The 17,609-nt window shown below is 40.2% G+C and overlaps 1 protein-coding gene across 5 annotated transcripts in view; it reads left to right on the plus strand.

Annotated features, from left to right (window-relative positions):
- The first annotated feature begins 1,035 nt into the window (after positions 1-1,035).
- Positions 1,036-17,609, plus strand: part of dlgap4b (discs, large (Drosophila) homolog-associated protein 4b) — a 152,204-nt gene continuing 135,630 nt past the window's right edge. For all 5 annotated transcript variants that reach the window (XM_072684597.1, XM_072684600.1, XM_072684599.1 and 2 more), the window contains exon 1: positions 1,036-1,416. The gene's annotated coding sequence lies outside the window, so the exon portion shown is untranslated. The remainder of the gene's footprint in view (positions 1,417-17,609) is intronic.

The raw sequence follows: 17,609 nt of genomic DNA on the forward strand, positions 1-17,609 counted from the left end.
TGGTCCGCTAAGCTACCACTGTTGGACCCCAAAGCAAGGCCTTAACCCTCTCTGCTTCAGGGATGCTGTAGCATGGCTGACTTTGCTCTCTAAGCTGGAATTTGTGAAGAACAGAATTTTGTTGTACACTCTACAACTACAAATTCATTCAAATGGTTCATTGACTGATGCCGTAGAAGAACAATTTTTTGGTTCCATAAAGAACCATGGTTTTAATAAAGATGTATGAGTAAGAATAACCTTTTAAAAGTTTAGAGAACTTGATGTTAAGGTTCTTTACCACCGCTTTTACTGAAGAACACCCTTTTTTTCTAAATGTGCTTTTTACCACATGATTTTTTCATGAATGGACATTTTTTATTATGTGGTAATGTTATACTCCTTAACTACAGGCGTACCCTTTAGAGTACAACGCCATCTACTTGAGGGTAGATAATCACACCTTTAAAAAGAAAACATCTAAAAAATTATTTATGGTATCAAACCACTGAACTGTGTTTATTCTGCACAAATAAATACTGGAAAAATACCATGTTTACAGTGTATCCACTGGTCTTGTTTATTGTCAAAAAATAATAATAATAACAACAACAATAACAGTTAATACTGTTATTATTATTATTATTATTATTATTATTATCATTATTGTATACCTTTTCCTCCTGACTTGGCTCTTTTTCTGGTCTGTACTTTGTTCAGTACTGTGTTTGTGGTAAATTAGCATAACGAAATACAAAATTCAGCCTTCGGCATTTCAGCAGGGTTACATCATGATACTGTCGACTGTAAAAATGACACAGTTCACATGGCTGCATCGAGGAGTAATTACATGTGCTGACCAAATTGTTGCCGTCTCTGTCCAGGGTGCTGATTCTCTATTTCTCTCTCTCTCTCTCTCTCTCTCTCTCTCTCTCTCTCTCTCTCTCTCCTCTCTCTCTCTCTCTCTCTCTCTCTCTCTCTCTCTCTCTCTCTTTCTCTCTCTCTCTCTCTCTCTCTCTCTCCCTAAGGGCCCTGTGCTCTGCTGAGTGTTGCAGCATCACTGCTCGTCTCCAAGCCGCGTCTCTTCACTGCAAACGTGAATGAAGGGCGCAGTGATGGGGATCAGTGTGTGCAGGAGAGCCATTGGCCGGACACACGCCGACTCCGCGGAGAAATGAGCTCCAGCAAACACTTCAACACGTGATTTTACCGATCGCGCGGCTCTTTTCCCCCCCTCTTTTTCTTCTTCAGGAAAGAGAACAACACGGGCAGGCAGGCTGAACACAGACTGAAACCCAGCGCCATCCGTTTCCAGGTTCAGAGCCGAGGGACTGCTTACCGTTAAGTTTGCACCAGCGCGGCCGGATAATCGCTCCGATAGCAAGTGTGATTCTGTTCCTGCAGGCAGGCGAGCACTTGAGGATCACGACTGGAAAGGTAAGACACGGATGTGCAACGTGCTTATGCATAAAGAGACCTGGGGGTGACTGTGCCACAATATCAGAAACACGCTGAGAAAAGTAGCTAGACGGTGGCTACGGCGAGGAGAGCAGTGCGGGCTGTTGTGCGGCGTTTGCATCAGTTTGGCTGCAGTGGTTTATTTCGGTTGCTGTTGTTTGTTCTGCACTGTGTGTTCGCCTGCCCGCTGCTGTTACACCAAGCAGTTAAAGCGATGTTCATTTGAAGCCCATCGAGCTGACGAGCAGTCGTTATCCCTCAGCTCGACCCAGTCAGACTGGTAAGCGTGTGTCCCGGTTAGGTGTAGCAGAAGCGAATCAGAAAGACCAGGCTGAGGCGAGTTGGCCAATCAGAGACATTTCTCGCTTGTTTCCTCCTTGTTGGCGCGACAGTTGGGGGTTTAGGCGGTGTCGTGATGGAGCAGGGAATTGTTGCATGTAGTTCCTCTGATTTCAGCACAGACAGCCTTGCTGAGATGTCTCAACCCAGCGTTGATTGATAGAAGAGGAGCTGAGGAGCAATACACTGTAATGCCACAGCTCCAAATGTCTGCAGTGGTTGAAATGTAGCTGAGCATAAGCATGAAGATGCTCTGATGTGAAATGCTTCATTGCAGAGAAACTTACTGACTGATTTCTTTGCAGTGATGATGATAGGGTCCAGAGTGAAGTGTACAACTCGCATATAGCCACTTCACTTACTGTTCAACAGAAACCTAAACGTGTTTTACGTTAATTTAGATATTTATATTTTGCATGTCAGCACCCTACATGTGCCAGCAGGTATTCTTTAAAATATGTCTTATTCACAGATCCTATATTAAAACTATTGAACAGTTTTTTACAATGAAGGTGCTTAAAATGTTTTTCTAAAAACATGAGTAAGAAGATACTTTTAAATGTTTAAAGAAGTCGCTGTAAATGTTTCTTCACATTCATGCCTCTTTGGCTCTTCATGGAATCAAATATGGTTCTTCTATGGCATTGGTCAAAGCACCTTGTAGTAGAACCTTTACTTTTAAGTGTAACACAGTATCTTTAGGCATCAGGCAGCATATTCGTAACCTCTGCATCTAAAAACTTTGTGTGATGCAGCTTTTCCAGGCAACACTGCAGACATCTGGTTGCTATCACCACCACTGTGAATGGTTTCTGTAGAATGGAGCATTTCACACCAAACCCCTCTGAATCACTTTGTTTATCATAAGCTTACTGATTTAATTAAGCAAAAAATGTTGGAAAGTCAGTAGAATGTCTTCTGAAATGTAAAGATTGCCAGAAAAGAACCTCTTCTTCTCCCTAAGGACTTTTACTAAGTCAAGAACCATTTAGAAACCTTTATTCCCAAGGGTATGAGGACAAGGCAACATTAACATTAAAATCTCACATGTTACAAAACACAGCTTTCTGAAGTTCTCACATATGCTAAAATCATATTTTTGGTCTACACAATTCAATATGCTTGCATGCTTTGCCTAACAAGGCAGCAATACCCTGAGTTGTCTTGAGGTATATTTAGGACAGAAGAAAGAATATGTCTGACTAGGCTTAGGGCCTTGCAGAAAGAAATGAAATTTGTCGAACTGTAATGCTGTTTCATGTAGTCTGCCTCAGTTTGACGCCCTTTGGCTTTTGCACTTATAAAAATCCAGACTGACATCTTCTGAATGGGCCCAGTCGATAAGAGGACAGGAACCAGCAGCAGCAGCAGCAGCAAAGGCCATGAAAGGACTGCTAATCCTGGCAAGATCAATAGCCTTTTCAATAGTGTTTGCCCATATTTACATGCAGCTGACGCTGACCACTTTTGCTCTTTCTTTCTGGGACTATCTCTCTCTTCTGAGACGTGGTCTTGTACGCCAGGCTTGAGGCATTTTAAATTCTTCTTTTAGTGTTTGTATTAAATAGTGTCTTCAGTAGTGCGTTATTGGTCTGATCTGGCTCTATTACAGGCCAAAATACAGATGCAGGCTTAGTAAGGGTCTTTAAGAATCTCATCTAATGTCATTTATTGCATGGATTATTTTGTACCTATATTTTCTTTAGCTTTCCATCATCTGAGGTCATACACAATATATACATGTTGTTGCGGTCACACAAAAATCATATGTCTCCATTTTTGTGTTTTTTTCACTTTTTGACAAAATCTGAATCTGACTGTTCTTTATGTTGGGTCACAATTTGACAATTAATAGACCAATAGAAGTGCTCCAAAATTACTTGAAATAAAATATATTTACATCGATTTGATCCTTTGAAAGTTAAGGAGATTTTTTCCTTCTACTGTAAAGTTACCATTTTGGAGATACAGACACAATATTGCCAGTCTATCAGATAGAGGATTCTATAAAGCCTTTTATACACCACATTCATTATTAAAGGTATACTGGTTTAGTGTGATAGATTCACCAAAGAGAATTTCCTTTCTGCTGGCTGTTTCAGCCTTGGGTATGACCTGCCACGCCATGGTCCTGATTTCTTTCTGGGGGACCAGATTGTTTTAACCTACACGCTGGTGGACAAATAGGACCTATTCACCCATGAAAAGCCCTTTGTGGCAGGCTGCTGCAGTGTGAAAGTTAAGGGCGCGCCGTTGTTGTGCTTGGTGAAGCTGGACAGTGCTAGTTAGATGATAAGGTTGTATAATGCTGGTCTATGTATTATGTATGAAGCCATGTGTATTAAAAATCTGCAGAATTGGAGGGGTGTGAGTGTGTGTATGGGTATGGGTGTTCACCCCTTAGATCCCAGGCCTGATTTCGTAGGGTTGCATCAATTGGGGTGAAGAACTGGAGAGAGTTAAAAGAAGATAGCATTGTTTTTTTTTCCACTGCCTTTTTTTCCCTCTCTTTATGTGATGCATGTGGTCATTTTCTGTTGCCTCTGACGACAGCGATCGGCCTGGTAGGGGACAGAGTAAAATGTTTTCTTGGCAAATAGACTGGAAGAATGAAGGCAAGAAAGAGGCACAAACAATTCATTTGTGCTTCTCCCCGCAGTGCAAAGCTGGCTGCGGGGAAAAGGGGGAAGCGAATAGTGATGTCATTATTGACTATGTGGTCAAGAATGGTGGGAGATAAAATGCACACAAGAGACATTACCACCCACCCCCCACCCCACCCCACCCCCATGCATACACTCACACATACACTCACACAGCAGCAGCACTGTTCTATATTTGAATGACCTTAGTTCAGGTAAGATCCTATTTCGCTAAGACCAAGCGCAAGATAATATCACAAGAACTGCTGATATGATTTTCAGCCTGATCCGAATGTGCTCTTTGTTTTCTGCATATGTTGCTTTAAATATAGCAGCATTTCATGTTTACTGTATAATAATGCTGTGTTCATGCAAGAAGTGATCCTTAGACTGAACTATGAGGGTGAATGAACGAATGAGAAAGAGAGAGAGGCAGAGGGAGAGCATTAACAAAACAGAGAAAGAACGAGAAAGAGGGTGGCAAAATAATGCATGCTCTATTCATTTAGCTTCCTTAGCATTTTAGGCTGTCTGCTGTATTGTCAGAAACGTGAATAATTGAAGCTGTGAAAATGTCAAGCAGGCCGTCCTGTGCGCCCGGAGCTGTGTGTGTTTCTCTAATCAGTGTCAGAAGCGAAATCGCACATTGTGAATGGAAGAGGGGGGGGTGTCTGGAGTTTACTACGTGAATAGTGTTAAAACTACATTCAGACTGCTAATCAGGAGAAGAAAGGAAGAGAAACAGCCTTTTACTGGGTGAAAAGGCATCTTAAGGCCTCTGTCTAGGGATCTCACTGGCAATTATATTAGTAAGGGAATAATCCTCTGTCTTTTCTTTTTCTGGTTTGTTTGTTTCTGTTTGCATCATTTGAAAATATTAGTTGTTACCATGTGAATATTTCATTATTGGACCAATAGAAATGAACCATAATGACTTGTTATATTACACATATAGTGTTTTTTTTTCCCCTTATGCTGAAATACTGAGCCTTTTGCAAGAGATATTGTAGTGCTGAAAGTCATCAAACCTCAAGTCAAACTGGCAATAAATCATAGCCAATTCATCCAGCCGGTTCATTTTAATTGATTTTTTAAAACTTTTTTAACATCTGCTCCAAAATAAAAATCAATTGGTTACTGGTTTAAATTTGCCACCAGTGTATTTACAGTGCATGCGTGTTCACGTTACACATAGTAAAATAGATCTGCACTTTGTTTTCTACTGTTTTAATGTAGAAGAGTTCTTGTTGGATGCGCTATGTTTTTTCCACAGTGAGCATTCAAGCTCATTTAGAGTGTCACTCCTAGGAGGCAGGTAGGGATGATAAGGACGCAAGTGCAGGGTAATGGTTAATAATGAAGACAGCCAAACACAAAACAAAAGCAGGAAATAACAAAAGCAAACACTGGAACAAACAGAAAAAAAAAATATACCAAAACAAGCAGGAGATACTAAAAAACTGGAGACCAAACATGACAGCAGTGAGAAACACAAAAGCCATGCACTCACAAACACACAATAACCAACCAGAATCACAGGAAACAATGTACTACATATACACCAAAACAAACGAGGAACACCTGAGAAAAGAGGTGTTCACAAACAAAGGTGCAGGGTTATAATGGAGAACACCTGGGAGACAAATGACAAAGTTGGACAAAGGCGGAGACTAGGGAAGAAGCAAGTACAAAATACAAACAGAGCCATGTGCTAATGGGTACATGGCAGGTCAGAACGGAGACACAGAGACCAGAAAGGGAAAACACGAGGGCAAGACGAAGATACCTGTTACAGAGTACAGTTTGAATTGCCAAGGATTGTTGGCAAGCGATTCAGGCCTTATCCACATTTGTCTGGATATTTATAAAGACTTTTTGAGTGTTATGACCTCTCGTCCACATATGTTTTTAATAATGCTCTCCAATTGTAAGCTTTTTATAAGGGTTTGGAGCCTTTTTGTATGTTATAAGATTATGGAGCCCTGCTGTTTGAACAACATACAGTAAACAGAAATTGTGCTGTATGTAGGTCTGTTTTAACTAGCACACTTTCTTCTTTGATTAATTTTATATAGAACTTTGTGAGGTACTGGGCTTGCAGGCAAGTCATTTAGAGTTGTTTTGTGCTGGAGTCGAAGAGATAAACCTTTGTTTTCCAAAAATATCCGGATTCGTGTGGACAGGGCCTTAGTTGGAGTAACTTAAAACATAAGTGATATGTTACCACACTTGCACGCACTGAGCACTTTATTAGGAACACTAGGTAGGTTCTTTCACAACCACAAGTCCACAAACACCCATTTAAGATTCTGGTTCATGTTGAGCTTCTGGTCCATGTTCACATGATTGCATCACCCTGCAGATTTTTTGGGAGCACTTTTATGCTGCAAATCTTCCATTCTTCCACATCCCACATAAATGTTAGAAATAGTGGCCACTTGTTGGCCTGCAGAGAGAGGTTAAACAGGTTCAATCAAGCAATCACAACAATCCTACTTTTTACTCTGCAATTAGAGATAGAATGATAGCTCTTTTTCTTTTCCAATACCAATACTGGAATCTTGAGTTGCTGATGCAGATCTAATTTCTTTATCTTCAATAACTACTGAGCTGTTGTAAATTGAAACACTTAACTTAGCTTGCAGTAGATGAGCATCTAAAAGAAGGCTATCATGATCACACTACTTAGTGTACTCCACAGGAAGAAATACAAAGCTAACAACATACAGTGTGAGTGGACATTATGTCAGGCTAGAGCGTTACAGGGCCCAATTCCTGTACCCGTCCATAGTCATGCATCACTTTTAGCTATAATACTTATAGGACTGATATAACATGATGCCTCTGTTCCTGGACCATGTGTTCATCAAGGGACACCAACTGAAGCTGAAGAATTCTTAATCAGTACATGGTGTTTATGTTGAAACAAGTACAGCACACTTTGACAACAACCAGTAGAAGAATGAGTGTTAATTGTAGGCGTACGCCTGGAAACCTAATGAAGCTGTCCATCTCTTACACTCACACGAACACATTGAGGTGTCAGAATCAAGGTTTGTTTGGATATGCATCATCTGACTGGCAGTCAATATGGAGCAGACAGTGGAGCGTTTTAGGACAAGGGGGCTGGCATTTAGTCAATTTAACCACTGCAGAAAACACACACTCCTGGATGTAGGTATGTTATGCAACAACTGGAACCACTGGACCGATAGAGGGCCATGCAAAATATGCCACTGGGTATAAACCAAACTTACATACACATACATACACACAAGCATATAGACAGACTCTAATTAGGGAGACTCAGCTGTGTCATTTATTTTTATCACATCATCTTTATTTGACAGATGAGAGTGCTAATTAAACCTCTTTCTGCTTCCTGTAAACTCAGCTTGCAGTGATGCAGCCTCTTCCTTTTACACTCTAATGCAAAATTTGTGCACCCCTGGTCAAAGTCAGTTTCACATTTTGTTGATTTTCTAAGTGTAAATAAGTGGACGGATCCTCTACATGGAAACACATTTTGGCATATTTTAGAGCACAGTCTATTTTCTGTCACATTTATTGTTTATATGTATGTAAGAACGTAATTGCCCTGCTGAAAAAGTCAGCTCAAGACCAGCCTTTTTTGGTAGCTGTTACTTAGATGGTCTCAGCTAGTATTTGATGGTCAAGGTGGTGGAAAAGCTGGTCATCCGGGCAAAAACACCCTATATTGGTTAGACAGCTAATTACGATGGTTAACACGCTTAACTCCTGACCAGCATGATCCACATATTCATTAGTGTTTAATAGACTAGCTGGTTTACTAGCATGACTAAATCAACCATTTAGTCATATTTAGTCATACTGGTCCACCAGTGTAGTAACAGGATATTGGTCAACAATTGGTCATTCTTGTCACGGTAGAACAGGCTTTGCAATATGCATTTTGACCAATTATAGTCGAGTATTCTTGTAGGTGTTTTAAAGAATAAAGGTATACTTGTGCATCCAGTGTGCTTTTAATAAACTATAAGACTCATAGCAATAAGCAGTATAATCGTAGCCCTAGCATTTTGTTCATATTGTGCAGCACTGATTACAGTTTTGAACGCTCAGAAATGAAGTGAGCAGCATTATCCAAAAATATGATTGCAGCTTCAGTTCAAACTGTGCTGTACTGGACATGGACACAACGTGAATGAGTGAATGAGTGTGATTGTAAGTGAACCTCCAGAGCCATAAGGGTCCGTAAGTCCAATATTGTGACAGATTAGACCCAGTGAAGCTTTAGGTTCTAACAACAGCAGTTTGGAATTAGCACTTAATTGTGGCTGGTCCTATTTACAGCAGGAGCGTCTGTAGCGAAACAGCAGAGAACCTGCACTCTGCCAGTCTGCAGCAGTCAATGAGCTGTAAAATGCCATGATAATGACTATAGACTGAGGTGGGTTTTGAAGTTGTTTCTGACACTGGAATTCATGCTGGAAGATTGATGTGATTGATCTGGTCCCCCAGACTCGGTGTGTTTGTGTTTATTCTTGCACTTCAGTCACTTCTTAGCCCAAACATTGATTAGCTTAAAAGGTCTTTCACTTTGTCACCACTGTCTCCAAACATACGATTTCCATCAATAACAAGGACAATGATGTCTGGCTAACCTCTGCTTTTGAGCTGGATCAAATGCCATCAGTGAGGTTCGATTTTTTGATTAAAATTGCCAGAATAACCACCATAAAATACTAATACTGTTTAATGATGTGTGTAGACCCCAATGTCTATAATTTAATCACACAAAATAGTCTCATTTTATTTATTCATTAAGCATTTTAGGGTGTTCTTAGATATATAAATTGTAAGCATGTGACTTTGGTTGATGGTGCTGTTTAAGAAGCCTTTTTACAGCCTAGTTATTTTGCCTCAGAATAATAACCCGCTTGATTGGTGGACTCACAGGGCCTAGGTTAGCTTAGCACTGTAACAAAGACATTGTAATTAATATTTTACTGGACAATGTTGCTGTCCTCTTGGTGTCCTCACTGTGTCCTTGTAGTGTCCTTGTGGTACTGTGTTAGATTGGCTATTCTAGCCAATATTCTAGCCAGTCGACTGGATTAGCTTTTAGTTTAGCATTTGCTCGCTTCACTCACCTCCCTATGATACACACCTCTTCCCTGGCTTCTCATACGTGGACCTTAGCTTCCTCGCACAGATACATCCACTCAGCCTAGTGTTAACTGTAAGCCTTTTTAGCCTAGCCTGCATATTCTTCTGACGTAGTCAGTTTTAAGTGATAGGTCAAATAGACTCTGTAGCCAGGCAAGCGAAGATTCATTAATTTAATTCATTAATATAATGTCATTAATTAATATGATTAACATAGTAATCAATATAATAATATAGCATATAGCTCAGAATAACAATGCCCCCCCCCCACCCCCGACAGTACTTTCTGCAGAAGTTATCTGCAGAAGGTTATTCTGCCTGAATGTAAAGGTTGTCATAGCTGTATCATCCAGCTCAGTTTTAATATGAGCATAAGTGAAAGCGGTGCAGGTGTTACAAGCCCTTAGGCATCTGTGAAATCTTTTTTAAAACGTCCCTTAGAGGATGAAAGAGGAGAAAATAGAGGGAGAGAGAGGGGAGACATATTTTTAGTAGTTTGACCATGGCCTGTTTATAGCTGCGACGCATGACAGCTGGAGAGCGTTAAAGTGAAGGAGGAGAAGCACAAACAGGTTTGTCTTTAAGGAGGCTGTGTACTTGTTCTTTCACTCTTACTATCATTACAGATTCTCTTGATTGAGCACATGGCAGCGAAGCAGGTTCAGTATCAAAACAGCCAGCATTGCTGGCTTGACTGCTTGACTGCTTTCCTAAGAAGCACAGTGTTGTTGATCTGGTCTTTGTCTGTTTTTTAAGCTGACACTTTTAATCAGGAAAAGGAATCAGTTCAACTGTATTTGTATAGCATGTTTTATAACAAAGCAATTTGACTGAACAATGTCTAATTAATATGACAATTACTTAATGTGTCCCTAATAATACAGTATACCCTTGGAGAGGCTTAATGGCGCTACTCCATGCAAAATGTGCAGCACAGTATGTAAGTCCAATTTATGAAGTTACAGTGGTGTTTCTCTGCGTGTCACTGTCTCATGTTTAATTAATCTACAATCTACAGCGTTATGTGAGAATTGGTATTTCCTGCCCCTGGGCTCCCCCTGCAGTTGTGGAGTATAATTCACTTATACACCATTGCTATAAACACAAATCATGCTTTGAACTCCACCTCATGGACCACTATAAATGTGCTTTTGTTGACAAGAGATGCAGAACCGGCATCTGAAGTGAAAGAAGCATTTTGACCAGCATTTTACACAAATTTGATTGGGTTACACAGCGTTATGCAGTTCTCTTAAGGGGACTCATGCAGCTCCACCAAAGTTACATAGTGTAGTAGCAGCGTTCTGAACCCAGAGTGGCAATGACAGAGACAACATTCTCACCAATTCAATCAGTGGAGCAGCTGTTATTTTAAGATAAAATTGCTATGTAATAGGGGTGTGCAATATGACATTTTTATTGTATTGTATTTGTTAATGTGATAAACACTTTTCTAAGCATATCATGGATATCACCAGTGCCTAAAGAACACTGATCAGCTGGACTTTTATTACAAACATGTGTAATTTGTCTGGTTTAATCTGAACAAAAAATTCAATTTTCTAAAAAGTTTTATATTTTCAGTAGAAGGAAACAATATTGCTACCTTTAAATATCATTTAATGTAACATGAATGTAACATGTAACATGAAAAAGCAGCTCAGATGTTTAGACAGTGTACTTTTATATTTAAGTCTATAGTTATAGTAAGATATCAGCACAGGCCGCATATATGGTGACTACTCTGTGATATATTATTTTACAGTACTTACAGTAGACAATACAAGTGTAGAACATAACATGTTTCCTACCTTTATTTTCTCATTTGATTGTCTTTCATAGGTTGCTTTTGTTCCAGGCTCTTCTTTCTGAAAAGCTCCAGTGGAACTACACAATGTCCCTTGTACTACTGTCATAATCGTCAGCCCCAGCAATGCTCTGCTTTTTCTTTCTGCCTGCCCACAGCTCACTTGCTTCATCAAATCACTTAAAGACTGGAAGACATACACTATATGTCTATATATTTGTCGACACCCTTTCTAATGAATGCATTCAGCTACATTAAGTTACTGACACAGATGTGCAAATGCACAAACACAGCTTCTCTATTGCCTGGAGAGAAGTACTGCCACACAGACTCAATGGAGCAGATCAATCTGAAGCTATTGGCACTATGCCTACTAGTAGACGTGGGCTATACTGTTTTTTAATAAGGATAGACCTTTTTAAATACCCTTGATTTTGAAAGAAAAAATTAAAGAGCAGGTGTCTCAATACTTTTGCCCATATAGTGTAGTTTTGTTTTTTTTCACAAGAATTGTAGTATGAATTTGCATGCCTTTGTCATGGCGTGAGATGGAATCAAAGCAAGCTGTTTATTAACAAAAACCAAGGTAACATAAAAGGGCAAAATGAGGCAAAAGAAGCAGCAACTATGGGGTACACATGTAAACACAACACAAATGTGACAAACAAAAGGGCAAAACCAAGCAAACCTGGGACTATGAGCTGAGCTGGCGTGAACAGCAAGCGCCTGGGGGAAACCAAAAATGGACCTGAAATAAATCCTGGGCTAAACAGGGGACTGAACGCGGATACCGAGCGGAAGCTGACCTCAACACACCTCTAATAGTATGGGGAACCTCTCGGTTCCAAACGATACAATTCTCAGCCTTCAACCATGGAGATTACAGTCGAACCAAAGCACATGTGAACACAAATAAACAGAACCAAACACACATGAACACGAACATGACGTAACTAAGGCGGAAGTCCTTATTTGGGCCTGTGGGGGGATTTGACAGCCTGGAACATCTGGAGCTGCATTTTAATGTCAGGGGAACCATACATTATCATACAGAAGCTAATTAGACTTCACTAGACCCACATAAAATCATCTGAGTCAGTTTGTGCCTCAATCTAGCCTCCATTTTTCATAGTTCATGTGGATATAATTCCTCGCCATGTTTTTTTAAACTATGTTGACATATATTATTCCCTCAAGGATAGACAAATGCATATTACTATCTTTTGAAGGAAGATTTTATCTATATTTGGTCTTAAAAACAAATAGTCTAATATTGACTCTAAAATGAGAATAATTGACTGGGGAGTTCTGAAGATATGAAAATGAAACATCCTGCTTTGAATTTAGTCCATGTTGTCATTTGTAAATATTCACAGCCATTTGCATATGGCAGTCTACTGCAGTTTAGCCTGCCCACTCATGTTGAAGTAACAAGAAATGTTGTTATTGCAGGCAATCTGTCACTTTTCAAGACACAAAATGTCAGAGGGTCCCATGTAGTGGGGTGAGCCAGTCAGAACATGGGTAATTTACATATTGTCGCTGTCATGCAAAAATGTTATATCTCCCAAATGGCAACTTTACTGAAGAAAGAAAAAGACTTCCTGACTTTCAACTAAAATATTGTCAGATGCAGTTTTACAAGCCTATTTACAACCCTGTTATTTTACTGCAAAATGAAACACGCTAAATTCACTTTGATTAGGCCTGTGAGGAGAAAAATGATAAGATCTGCTTTTTTTTTGTTTGTTTACGTGATGGGCCACATCCTTATTGCATAGCCTAACCAAGCCTAGTTAAGCATTGTTTTTAGACCTTTCAGCATTCAGTGCTTTTTGGCTAGGGCAACTTGTCTGAGTTATCATTGATTAAGGAAATATGGTGCTCTGTAAGCTTTGCAAAGTAGAGATGACTTATCATTATGTTAAAAGTACTGTTATCACCACTGTTACGGTGATATTGCACCATGCCTTATCTAACATTGTTGTTTGGCCATTTTATATTTTTCTGTTTACTTTGAAGGGCCTGTACGGGTGACAGTGGTGGCTCAGTGGTTGATTACAGGGTTGTGGGTTTTATACCTGGGCCCAGCAAGTTGCCACTGTTGGGCGCTTAACCTTCTCTGCTCCCTGGGCTCCACAGCGATTGCTGTCCATCACTTTGGGCCAATGTCCTCACTGTCATTGTGTGTTTGCTCACTAGTCTGTATGTGTGTGTTCACTGCACGAATGGGTTAAAGGCAGAGGCCAAATTCTATCTGTGTCCGACACAAATATGGTTGTCTTGCCTTAAAACAACATTACAGCTGGTAAATGCTTTACTTACAAATTTTTGTACTACATTGATGCAAAATTCATCATATCATAATTTCAGTTCAACTAATTGAAAAAACACATTATTGATAACATTTCTTAAAAAGTAATTGTTAGGTGCAGCCCTACTGTGCAGTTAGCTAGCTAAAATATTGGTAGTAGGGTCTGCTATGGTTTGACATGTGGAAAAGCAGTCTGCCATTCACCCGGTACGCCAGCCTTTTTAGCTTTTTGGGGCATGCTTGACTTTCTTTTGAATGAGGAGACAACAGTGCTTGAGGTTCACGGTCACTGCCATGTACCAAATTCTCATTACTAGGACACCTTTAATGCTGTGCTAAGATGCTGGAACAAATCAGCGTGCATTTCTCTCTGTTCCAGCGGGTAGAGCTCACAGCAGCTCGAATCAGAACCAGACAGTAGCTCCACTCATAGCCTAGTTTGTACAGATGCTGTGAAGTAGTTTAGCTGTAAAAGGACAGGATGTCTACTGACAGCAGTCACCTGCTATATTTTCGGCCGGGAGATAGTGTCAGTATCAAGCCCTTCACATGCAGTTTAACTTTATCTGTGAGAGGCCTCCTGCAAGATTTCTATAAAAACCTTGTCTTGTCCCTGTCTTGTCGTAGACTGACTGAGTGTGTGTATGTGTGTGGTGGGTCTGGGACATAGTGGCAGACTCAAAAGAACCCGGCTTGATCCTGTGGGAGAGTATTAAACCAGAACATTAAAGTTTGATGACTTTCATTCACTTATCTCTCAGCACTGGCCTTGCAAATCAGGCCAATTAGCCTGAGACTGGGGACGCTCCCTTAAATTGGATGCATTTCTTTTTTTAAAATGTACCGCTGCATTAAGGCTGCACTTGATTTCCACCGAGTGGACAAAAAGGCTCAGATTAGGAGCTCAAACTGTGACTGTAAGCTATGGCACTGATTTCTTTACCACACAGGTGGAATACATAGGGTATAGGTATGGCTTTCATGGGTCTGTGGCATTCTTAGGGAACATTTATGGGTCAAAACATTATGATCACCTGCCTATATGCTGTTGGTGTTGTGGGTGCCACCAAGACAGTTCAGTCTACAAGACCAGTAGGACCAGCAAAGTCCTGTAATTTGCAATATGTGGTCACTACAGATCTGACTTGGTGTTCCAGTGCATCCAACTGTAGTGTGTTGTTACACTGCCTCATTCAACATAGTCTTTCCGTCGATTTAGACAAGATAGAATAGCCTTCGTTGTCCTTTCTTATAGATTAAATTTGGGCACCCATCTGGCCATAGTGATTTGGGCATTTTTAAAGTCACTCAGATCTCCACATCACCTATACAATGACTAACTGTACAGTTACCATCCAACAACATATACATACATCCCAGACCTTGAGATGTGCCGGTATGACAAGATAATCAACACTACTCTTCTGTTCATAGTGTTTTGGATTCTTGGTGTATCATTTCTCTTGCTCTCATTAAGTCTCCTTCCTTCCTTCCTGACATCATTCACTCGTTTATATGCTGTGGCATAGTGTGAGACAGGAGATTCATTCTGATAGTTTCCCTGTATCATTTATTCACAGGCTAAGCCCTTGTGTCTGACTCCAAGCCTTTTAACTTAAACCCTTTTGATTCTATCTCTTCCTTCTCTCTGTTTCTCTCTCTCTCTCACACGCACACACACATACACACACACACACACACACACACACACACACACACACACACACACACACACACATACATACACACAGTGGTGTACTCGTGACTGATGGCTGTAGTCAACAGAAGTGAGTTCAGCTATAATTCACTAGTCTGTGCTCTGTGCATTCTTCGTGCACCTGTGAGGTGCCTAACCTTGGATTCGTTTTTTTGATCACTTTCTCCACTCCAGCAGAAAATGAAGGAGAGACTTCAAAGAGCAAGGAAATAGCCCTTCTTCAAGGTAGAGAGGAAAGTGTTCCATTCAAGGTTGTTTAGCGTGCAGTTTAGTTGGGGTGGAGGTTAACGTTGAAGACATCAGCAGAAAAAAAGTGCCCAAGAGAGGCATCTCATTTGCATGGCTGCTATAATACGAATATGCCCACATGGAACACATCATTACTGAGTTAATCGACCTTGGAAAATATCACTGCCTCTTTCCTACTATTATAAGCTGGCGCAACACTAAATTAAGTAATTGGTATTGTTCTAAAATGTGTCTGTCTAGTCACTTGCGGTAATTCATAATTAGCAGTTTGACTGCTATTTGTATGAGGCTATTCAACTGTCACGTCACTATTACATGACTGGTAGCCCTGCCTGTGGTCCTGAAGTAAAGGCAATGATTATGTAGAGAACCGTGACAACTCAGAGAACCATTTCAATGCTTAAATGGTCCTTTGCAGTTCAAAATTTCTTTAATGTATGCCATTGTAATTATAGTATACTTGCCACTACAATGTGATGATGGTCAGTTATTATAATTGCTTGAATGATAATGATAAAGATAATTACACACTATAACTACACTGCTATCCAATATATATTTATATATATATATAAAATATATAATATATATATTATTCATTTTATTTTTATGCTTATTTGTCCAAATGTTTGTGGACACCCCTTCTAATGAATAGACCTACTTTAAGTTGCACCCATTGCTGCCACAGATGCAGAGAAGTATTGCCAATAGAACATTAACATTAACCTCATTGTAGTGGGCTACAGGGGTATAAAGCCCCCTAGCATTGAGATGTGGAGCAGTTGAACTGTGTTCTCTGGAATGATTGTGCTCCATCCAATACTCTTGTCGCTGAATGCAATCAAATTCTTACAGCAGTGCTCACAGATCTAGCAGGAAGCTTTCTTTGAACAGTAGATATTTGGACAGTTATTTCAACAAAAGCAGGACAAAATTTTTTTTAATACCTTTGATTTTTTTGATTGTTTGTGCACATTTCTTATGTCATAATAATACAAATGCTATAGTAACACCTATCTCACATAGATTATCACCACTTGCCAACCATCTAAGATGCCATAGCAGCCACCTAGGATACTATAGAAACTGCCTAAAAAACACCTAGGAATCACTAAGCAACACAATAGCCACCTCAAAAACCACAGCACTCACCTTTTAACACTGAAGCAAACAGCTGTATTACCTCAGCAACCACCCAACAACACCATAGAGTCTCTATTCTACATACTTCCCTGTTCTACAATACAAGCCATGTGTGTGTGCATTTGATCGGTATCGGCTAACGTGGAATTCGGACCGGATCAGGGGGCAAAAAACTGTGATCTGGGCATATCTATGCTTAAACTATGTTAACTGTTCTCATTAGAACTCACTGTTACCTTCCCTCACAAAACAATGTGGAAATGTACATAAAGAATGTCTGTCTCACAGAGGCAGGTGTTGGTGGCTTGCCAGAAAGCCACCAAAAGAAGTCGCTTCTCTTCTCTTTCCCAGATGGCCTTATTGAGCCACATTCGTGCAGTTAATCCACTTTTAGTCTGTGTTGCACCCAGCACACCCAAAATACACAGCGTCCCAGGTGCTCCTATGATTAGTCATATCTTCACATCTGGGATTTCTTTGCTCTGTCATATGTAGAGGGGAGATTAAGGACACTTGTGAAAGGTGCACTCACTGGAGTGAGATCAAGAACGAGGACAGCCAATTCTTTGTGCTGTGAAAGGTTTTAAAGCATTTAGTGTATTATTTTTTATTCACTCCCACTATAGAATGCCTCCCATTTTCTCCAGTATACTAGTATGCTAGAGTTTGGTGTTGACAGCATAGCTCTGTACAAAGGACTGCTGGATCGGTGTTGTCAACCATGACTATGCTGTTCACTAAGGACATGGTGTACAATGAGTCTGTTTGTTCCTGGCTGCTCTTGGTGTTTATCCCATAGATCACATTGCT

This window comes from Salminus brasiliensis, chromosome 7 (assembly GCF_030463535.1).
Source record: "Salminus brasiliensis chromosome 7, fSalBra1.hap2, whole genome shotgun sequence".
NCBI classification, from domain to species: domain Eukaryota; kingdom Metazoa; phylum Chordata; class Actinopteri; order Characiformes; family Bryconidae; genus Salminus; species Salminus brasiliensis.